At 45.4% G+C, this 9626-nt stretch overlaps 1 long non-coding RNA gene across 1 annotated transcript; it reads right to left on the reverse strand.

Annotated features, from left to right (window-relative positions):
* Positions 1–3599: 3599 nt before the first annotated feature.
* Positions 3600–6686, reverse strand: LOC147976165 (uncharacterized). Its single transcript, XR_015602123.1, has 3 exons — positions 6320–6686; positions 5188–5251; positions 3600–3916 (listed from the first exon to the last, which is right to left on the reverse strand). It is a non-coding gene; the product is annotated as an uncharacterized LOC147976165 (long non-coding RNA).
* Positions 6687–9626: the final 2940 nt, after the last annotated feature.

Below are 9626 nucleotides of genomic sequence, written 5' to 3' on the forward strand. Positions count from 1 at the left end.
CGTCTCGGAGAGCACATCATTTCATCTCATTGCATCATTTTCATTTGAGTTCATCTTCATGCCCGAAATGCTGTTAGAAGAATGCTATTTGAGATAATTGTCAGATCTGCTGCTCCAATTAGATATTTGTCATTTTTGCCATGATTATTGTGTGCATGATATGCCCCTGAGCTCTACATGTGTTTTGTTATATGTTTTGCCATCTATCCAGGGGTGCAACCCATGTATTTTTGTGATGTGTGTGGTGACTAGCACAAGCTTGCAAAGTGGTGCATTCGTTAATGCTGTTTTCAGGGACTTAGCATTTCCACTAAGTCCTTGACCTGTTTATCTCATTATGCCATATGTTCATGTTGTTTCCTAGTGATCCGTGCCTCTTTTGAGGATGATCAGTAAGGATGTTTTGTTAATCTTGTAGTGCTCTATCCATCCATGTCTTTGTTTGCAATTATGGAGCACCCTAGCTTGAGTCAATCGAGCTCTACTTTTGTCATTTCGTGAATCTGGGCAGATTGTCTACTTGTTAGCAATTTTGCCGAGGATGTTGTAGTCGATCCGTGCATACTATGTTATTGTTCTTGCCATGTCTAGATTGTATTTTGTGTATTCTTGATGGGTGTATGCTTAGTTTGTCATGACATGCTCTGTAGTGAGTGCATCGAGCTCGTAAACATGCCTACTTGATATCTGTTTCAGCATGCTCCAGTTTTCACCAAGTCTGAGAACTGATTATGTTTTTGCCATGTTCACATGCTTGCAAATGTATTTTCTGATCCCTTTTGGCTCAAGGTCACTAAGGGACTTTTGCTAAGCTTTTTGAGTAGCTCCATGAAATTCTTTACTTTGCCATGTTCAGGTCCTGTAGCATATAGTTTTCATGCTCCTAAGAGTGCTATCTGATCTGAAATTCCAGACAAGTGTTAATTTCACTAAGTCTGAAATCTGCTTACCAAATGCATTTTTTCCATGCTTGTTTGAACCTGTTAATGGATGAATTGGCCGTAGTTTAGTGCTAGTCTTTTGTTAAGCATCATGAGTGGATCCCTGACATTTATTTTGTTGTCATGTTTGGGTGCTGTAGCATGTTCATCTTGCTGCATCTAGTTGGCTACTTGCTGTAAATCGCAGAACGTGGTCATATTTGAATTGCTTGCCATTTCCAAACCGTAACTCCGATTCTGGCGTTCTTTATATCGTTTTCAAGCGATTTCATCTCATTTTTCCAGTGGCACACTTGGATTTCCACGTTGAGGCCAGGTTCATGCATTCCTTGTCAAATCTTGCATATGCATCACATATTGCATCCCGCATAGCATACCATCTTTGCATCATGTTGTTTGAGTTTGCACGTGGTTGATTGTGTCCTTGTTGCTTGTTTGTCTTGTTCGGGTAGAGCCGGGAGACGAGTTCGCTAACGAGGAGCCCGTTGAGTTTGCTTTCGAGGATCCAGTCAACTCTAACAACTTTGCAGGCAAGATGATCATACCCTCGAAATCACTACTATCTTTGCTTTGCTAGATGCTCGCTCTTTTGCTATGCCTATGCTACGATGTCTACCACTTGCTTATCATGCCTCCCAAATTGCCATGTCAAACCTCTAACCCACCATGTCCTAGCAAACCGTTGATTGGCTATGTTACCGCTTTGCTCAGCCCCTCTTTTAGCGTTGTTAGTTGCAGGTGAAGATTGGAGGCCGTTCCTTGTTGGAACATTATTTACTTGTTGGGATATCATTATATTATCTTGTTATCTTAATGCATCTATATACTTGGTAAAGGGTGGAAGGCTCGGCCTCTCTCCTAGTGTTTTGTTCCACTCTTGCCGCCCTAGTTTCCGTCATATCGGTGTTATGTTCCCGGATTTTGCGTTCCTTACGTGGTTGGGTGATAATGGGAACCCCTTGATAGTTCGCCTTGATTAAAGCTTTTCCAGCAATGCCCAACCTTGGTTTTACCATTTGCCACCTAGCCTCTTTTTCTCTTGGGTTTCCGGAGCCCGGCAGTCATCTTATTTAAACCCCCCCGGGCCAGTGCTCCTTTGAGTGTTGGTCCGACCGAGTAGACTGCGGGGACACCTCGGGGCAACTTGAGGGTTGGTTTTACTCGTAGGATGTCTCATATGAGTGTGCCCTGAGAACGAGATATGTGCAGCTCCTATCGGGATTTGTCGGCACATTCGGGCGGTGCTGCTGGATTTGTTTTAACTTGTTGAAGTGTCTTGTAGAACCGGGATACCGAGTCTGATCGGAATGTCTCGGGAGGAGGTCTATTCCTTCATTGACCGTGAGAGCTTGTCATGGGCTAAGTTGGGACTCCCCTGCAGGGATTTGAACTTTCGAAAGCCGTGCCCGCGGTTATGGGCAGATGGGAATTTGTTAATGTCCGCTTGTAGACAACTTGAACCTTAACTTAATTAAAATGAATCAACTGTGTGAGTTACCGTGATGGTCTCTTCTCGGCGGAGTCCGGGAAGTGAACACGGTGTTGGAGTAATGCTTGCCGCAGGATGTTCTCTAGTTACTCATTCGTGCTTTGCCCTCTCTTCTCGCTCTCTTTTGCGAACAGGTTAGCCACCATATATGCTAGTCGCTTGCTGCAGCTCCACATATTTACCTTGCCTTACCTATAAGCTTAAATAGTCTTGATCGCGAGGGTGCGAGATTGCTGAGTCCCTGTGGCTCACAGATTACTTCCAAACCAGATGCAGAGCCTGATGATTCCGTTCCGGATGACACGCTTGAGCTCAAGTGGGAGTTCGACGAGGACTCACGCCGTTACTACGTGTCTTTCCCTGATGATCAGTAGTGGTGCCCACTTGGGGTGATCGGGACCGTGTCGCATGTTGGGTTATCTTTTATTTTGGCGCCGTAGCCGGGCCATGAGTGTTTGATTGATGTAATGCTAGTTATGTACTTTGATTGACGTGGAGAGTGTAAGCCAACTATGTATCTCCCCTTTCATTATATATATTACATGGGATGTTGTGAAGATTGCCTAACTTGCGACATTGCTTTCAATGCGGTTATGCCTCTAAGTCGTGCCTCGACACGTGGGAGCTATAGCCGCATCGAGGACGTTACACTACCCCCTAGGAGCATGCACGTAATACTTTGTTTCGATAACTAATAGATTTTTGCAATAAGTATGTGAGTTCTTTATGACTAATGTTGAGTCCATGGATTATACGCACTCTCACCCTTCCACCATTGCTAGCTTTTCTAGTACCACGCAACTTTCGCCGGTACCATAAACCCACCATATACCTTCCTCAAAACAGCCACCATACCTACCTATTATGGAATTTCTATAGCCATTCATATATTGCCATGCAACTTACCACCGTTTCGTTTACTATGCCACGCTTCATCATTGTCATATTGCTTTGCATGATCATGTAGTTGACATCGTATTTGTGGCAAAGCCACCATTCATCATTCTTTCATATATGTCACTCATGATTCATTGCACATCCCGGTACACCGTCGGAGGCATTCATATAGATTCATATTTTGTTCTAAGTATCGATGTGACGCCCCCGATTCAATCGTACACTAATCATACACGCAACCGTGTACGATCAAGATCAGGGACTCACGGAAAGATATCACAACACAACTCTACAAATAAAATAAGTCATACAAGCATCATATTACAAGCCAGAGGACTCGAATACAAGACCTCGATCATAGACGAGTCAGCGAAAGCAGCAATATCTGAGTATAGACATAAGTTAAACAAGTTTGCCTTAAGAAGGCTAGCACAAACTGGGATACAGATCGAAAGAGGCGCAGGCCTCCTGCCTGGGATCCTCGTAAACTACTCCTGGTCATCGACAGCGGGCTGCACGTAGTAGTAAGCACCTCCCGAGTAGTAGTAGTCGTCATCGACAGTGGCGTCTGGCTCCTGGGCTCCAATGTCTGGTCGCAGCAATCGGGTATAGGAAGGGGGAAAAGGGGGAGCAAAGCAACAGTGAGTACTCATCCAAAGTACTCGCAAGCAAGGAGCTACACTACATATTAATGCATTGGTATCAAATGGAATAAGGGTATCATATGTGGACTGAACTGCAGAATGCCGGAATAAGAGGGGGATAGCTAGTCCTGTCGAAGACTACGCTTCTGGCCACATCCATCTTGCAGCATGTAGAAGAGAGTAGATGGTAAGTTCACCAAGTAGCATCGCATAGCATAACCCTAACCGATGATCCTCCCCTCGTCGCCCTGTGAGAGAGCGATCACCGGTTGTATCTGGCACTTGGAAGGGTGTATTTTATTAAGTATCATGTTCTAGTTGTCATAAGGTCAAGGTACAACTCCAAGTCGTCCTGTTACCGAAGATCACGGCTATTCGAATAGATTAACTTCCCTGCAGGGGTGCACCACATAACCCAACACGCTCGATCCCATTTGGCCGGACACACTTTCCTGGGTCATGCCCGGCCTCGGAAGATCAACACGTCGCAGCCCTACCTAGGCATAACAGAGAGGTCAGCACGCCGGTCTAAATCCTATGGCGCACGGGTCTGGGCCCATCGTCCATTGCACACCTGCATGTTGCGAGGGAGGCCGGAAGCAGAACTAGTCCCCTTAATACAAGAGCATGCTTACGTTCCAATCCGACGTGCGCCGCTCAGTCGCTGACGTCACGAAGGCTTCGGCTGATACCAGGACATCGAGTGCCCATAACTGTCCGCGCGTAGATGGTTAGTGCGTATAGGCCAGTGGCCAGACTCAAATCAAATACCAAGATCTCATTAAACGTGTTATCTTGAAATAACCACGAACACCGACCAGGGCCAGGCCCACCTCTCTCCTAGGTGGTCTCAACCTGCCCTGTCGCTTCGCCACAAAGATCCACTCGCGGGTACTCCTACGAGCCGACCCGTCTTTTAGTCATCACATGTATCATGTATAAAGTATATAGCATATACCCGTGATCACCTCCCGAGTGATCACGGCCCGATAGTATAGCATGGCAGACGGACAAGAATGTAGGGCCACTGATGATAAACTAGCATCCTATACTAAGCATTAGGATTGCAGGTAAAGGTAACAATAGTAGTAGCAAGGACAGGCTATGCATCAGGATAGGACTAACGGAAAGCAGTAACATGCTACACTACTCTAATGCAAGCAGTATAGAGGAGAGTAGGCGATATCTGGTGATCAAGGGGGGGGGAGGGGCTTGCCTGGTTGCTCTGACAAGAAGGAGGGGTCGTCAACACCGTAGTCGAACTGGGGGTCGCCGGCAGTCTTGGGGTTTATCGGAAAGAAGTAACGAAGGGGGAACATAATAAATAACAGAGCAATCAATGCATCACAAAGTATAACATGGCATTACGCGATGCTAGAGGTGACCTAATGTAGTAGTAGGTGCTACTGGCGAAGGGGGGAAACATCCGGGAAAGTATTCCCGGTGTTTGACGTCTTCGGACAGACGAACCGGAGAGGGATTGTTGCACGGTTGCTATGCTAGGGATGTGTGGCGGACGAACGGACTGCGTATTCGGATTCGTCTCGTCGTTCTGATCAACTTTCATGTATAAAGTATTTTCATCCGAGTTACGATTTATTTTATATGAATTATCGAAGTTTATTGCATTTTCAGAATTTGTTTTAATTTGTTTTATTTAAAGAAAATTGCTAAGTGCACACAACAGCAGCTTAGTTACAGTGGCTTACAAGTGGGGTCGAGTGGCTAGGTTGACCCAGCCAACATTTGACTGGTCAACATGTGAACAGTACAAGTGGGTCCTACATGTCATAGGCTGGTATATTTTTATTTGTTTTAACCTTTAATTAGCAGCAGGGTCCACATGTCATTTGGCTATACTTAATCACTAATTAATATAACCAAAATAAACTAATAGGCCGGCCACCACACGGCCATAGCAAAGGCACAAGGCCATGGCCACGGCACGCACATGAGGCCTACGTGCCTGCGGCCTCAACCAACAGCAGTAGTAGCTATAGCCGCACAAGCAACGATGGGTAGCAGCGGCAAGTGCTTGGCAGCAGCTAGCGGGAGCAGTACCAGGCTGGAAGCACCAGTAGCCGTGCAGCGGCAACAACAGCAGTACAAGCAGCATGCGGGCGCGGGCGGCATGCAAGGACGGCGAGGACAGGAGGGGTGCGGCGTGGGCGCAGAGGCCGCACGCATGGGCGGTTGCAGGGCACACCAGGGGCGCGGGCTGGACGCGGGCTGGGTGGTGGGCGCGGTCGCGATGACCGCAGCCACTAGAAGGAACATGGATGGCACGGGGCGGCGCAACGGAGAGATGAACGAAGGGGAGGAACAAGGGGAATGGGGGTGCCGCTCACAGGGGGAGGCAGAGGACGTGTCCGACGAGGCGGAGAAGCTCCGGTGAGGCAGATCGGGCGCGGGGCAGTGACGGCCGTAGATGAGGAAGACGCTCGATCCCGTCGGTGTAGCGTGGTCCTCGTGGTTCCCTGGTACGGATGCAACATAGTCGAGGATGACGGAGCTCCTAGACATCTTGGCGCGGCAAGGGGAGGCCGGTGGTCGCGGGATCAACGAAGGCGAGGCGACGACTCTGCTCGGTGAAGAAGAAAACAAGGAGGAAAACGAGAGTGAGGGGATCAGGGGATGGCTGGGGTTCCTGGCGGAGAGAGAGGCGTCCAGGGAGTCCTTATCCATCTCTGCGACCGCGGGATGGCCGACAGTGCGGCATCCATGCACTGGACGGCCGAGCAGCGTCCACGACTCGAGAGGTTGGGGACGACCAACGACTTGGGCTGGGCCAGGTCCTGTGTGTGTAGTGCCCATAAGGCATAGTAGGCTGGCTAGCTTTTGATCATAGTGGGCCAAATTGCACAGGGCAACTTCAATTTTAATCTTCTTTTTTGTTGTTATACACTTAGCTACTGTTTATACTATTTTGCTACCAAACGAGTTTTGTCTAGTATGAAACTTCAGATTTAAATGCTAAGCAATATTATTAGGTTGCAAAAAAAAGGGTTCAAATATTTTTGAATTGTATAAATATTTGTTCAACCGTAAATGGTTAATTTAATTACAGTTGGTTCCCGTTTTAATTAAACTAGAGGCAGATAGTTATTTACAATATGATGATTGATGCTCTATAATTATTTAGTGAATATCTACTACCTTTTGAACATTTTTAAATCTCAGTTTGATGAATTTATAATTTGACTTGTTATTTAGATTTGAAATTTGAACGGGTTTTGAATCATCGCGAGATTATCAATAGTAATCGTGGTGACGTGGCAACATTAGTAGAGGGTCACTGTAGCTTAATTATCCGGGCGTCACAATTCTCCTCCACTACAAGAATTCTCGTCCCGAGATTTAAGAGGTGGTGTAAGGGGAAGAGTTGTGGTTACGAAACTCTAACGGATCTTGTCATTCTTGGCTGCTCGTCTCGAAGAAGTTGATCCATATCGTTGATGTCTTGATTTCATGATGAAGTTGTCGTCCTTCCTTCAGGATCTTCATGGTACTTACGAGAGAGGGGAAACTCTATAAGGACCACTTTTTAACAAGATTGAGCATCAGATGGTTAATTCGGGGAAGAAGCATAAAGTAACTCTCGAGTTGATGACATGAAACACATCGAAAGCATTATAAGAGGGTGCGAAAGTTCCAAACGGGCAAACAATCGTTTGATGCCTGAAGTAGAGTGTGAAGGGGGTTTAGAGCAACGAAATAAACATTGCGTTTGATTTTATAGTAGATCTCTAGGAAGGTGGCTCGTGAATTACATACGAAGCCAAGCCAAGTGCGAGGAATAACTTTGGCACAGGGATGTAGAGGAGTCAGGTTTCGATCCTGTGGAACTGTGGGTTATGGGCCCAACATGTGGTTAAAAGTGGGAAGGGCATTCACATCGGTCATGATAGCAAGTCATGTCAGAGGATAGCCTGTCATGTTGGCAACAACGTTGGTACCAAGGGCGAGGGACAAAGAGAACCATTTTCCTGCTCGTTGAAACGAGGCGGGCCAATAGGCAAAGTTCTCGTCCATCGGTGGTTACCGGAATGTCATCAACAATAGTAACAGGGTCTTACTGACAGAGTTGTACACCGAGGTGTTTACATAAGCAGGGAATATTACTGCTTATATCATACAAATCACAATAAGGGTTTAAACAAACCAATGGGAAGGAAAATGTGGTTATCAGATTTAATCCGAACAATGGAAAGGAAAATGTGTTTAAACACATATTTCAGGGGTATATCCTTCCCAAGGATAAGCAAAGCATGATATCCATGATAGGATAGAAAGTAGAAAACCATTTAGGTAAGGGGATAGAAATTTCATGACACTACCCGTACAACGGTGTTAGGATAAATGACAAAGAAAACTTGGCATTGTGCTTCAAATGTACTTATTGAAGAGTTGGAGTACCATCGACATGCTTCGAGATAGCATTGACATGGTCAATGGGTAAAGATCAGACTTTGGATACACAAAGGGTCCATCAGGAACAACTTATAAAATAAGTCTTACGATTTCCTCATGGAAGATTCGCTAAGCTTGCTAAAAGGGAAACTATAACAATAGAGCCTCCGGCCAGGTGTGCTAGGCATGACATCACCTTACGGGTCATATAAAGACCAATGTTATAACTCTTGAAGATATATTCCAACCATCATATCTGACCAAGATTCAGATCTGATTGGTGTCAGGATACCTCAGACTCAGGATGCCTGAGAAGAAAAAGGTGCGACACAAATTGACGAGATGACATTGTAGAATCCTCGGGAAATGAACTATGGAAGCGAGTTCTGAAACAAGAGTTCATTATTAAACCAAGGAAATGACGAGGGCATGGCTGATGGACTCAGCGGCAATTCCTCGAGTTTTACTAAAAGATGGATTTCCACAATTATGTGAACAAGAAGATAACATTTGTCAGTTCAAATGATATAATGAGGTATGATTGAGGAAAACATACACAATTAAACATTGGTTGAAGGTGCACCTGAAATACGGTCTTAGGTAGCATAATCAATGTTAGAATGGTGATTCGATAACCAATGGTCTAATAATGAAATGTCAAATGGTGATGGTGATAAGTATCACCTATATCAAGAATTCTCAAGAGGTGGTGAAATTCCCATGACATCCTTGATATAAAAGATGGTAATACTCCAAGGTAGAACATAACACAAGCTGGATAGAAAGGAACTAAAGGTAATGCACAAAACATGAGCAAGTTTGTGTTGGAGGGAGGGCATTAATGTTGCCGATGATAACACAAATCATCGAGGGGCAAGGATGGTACTTGTCATCATGAATTTGATTGATATTTTGGAAGGAGTCAAAATGTTGATGATGATCACGACAAATTTTGTCTAGAAGATCCATGAAGATGCAATCGCTCGGTGACGACATCAAGCCAAGGGAATGGTGAAGCAAAAGGATATTATAACCATAGATAAGATGCCATCTCAGAATTCAGAGTTGTCTCTCAAGACAAACAATATGATGGTGAAAGTTTGATGTAATCTTAGAGCACTGTCGGGATTGTGTCCCGAGGATGAAGGACATAGGTAGGATGGTTATGCAGTCAGCCCGACGATGATGATGTAGTCAATCAGCTGGGAATGATACGACCGAGTACATACTCATAAGCAATGAAGA

The sequence above is a fragment of the Triticum urartu genome, chromosome 4A (assembly GCF_056163025.1).
Source record: "Triticum urartu cultivar PI428250 chromosome 4A, HENAU_Tu73, whole genome shotgun sequence".
NCBI classification, from domain to species: domain Eukaryota; kingdom Viridiplantae; phylum Streptophyta; class Magnoliopsida; order Poales; family Poaceae; genus Triticum; species Triticum urartu.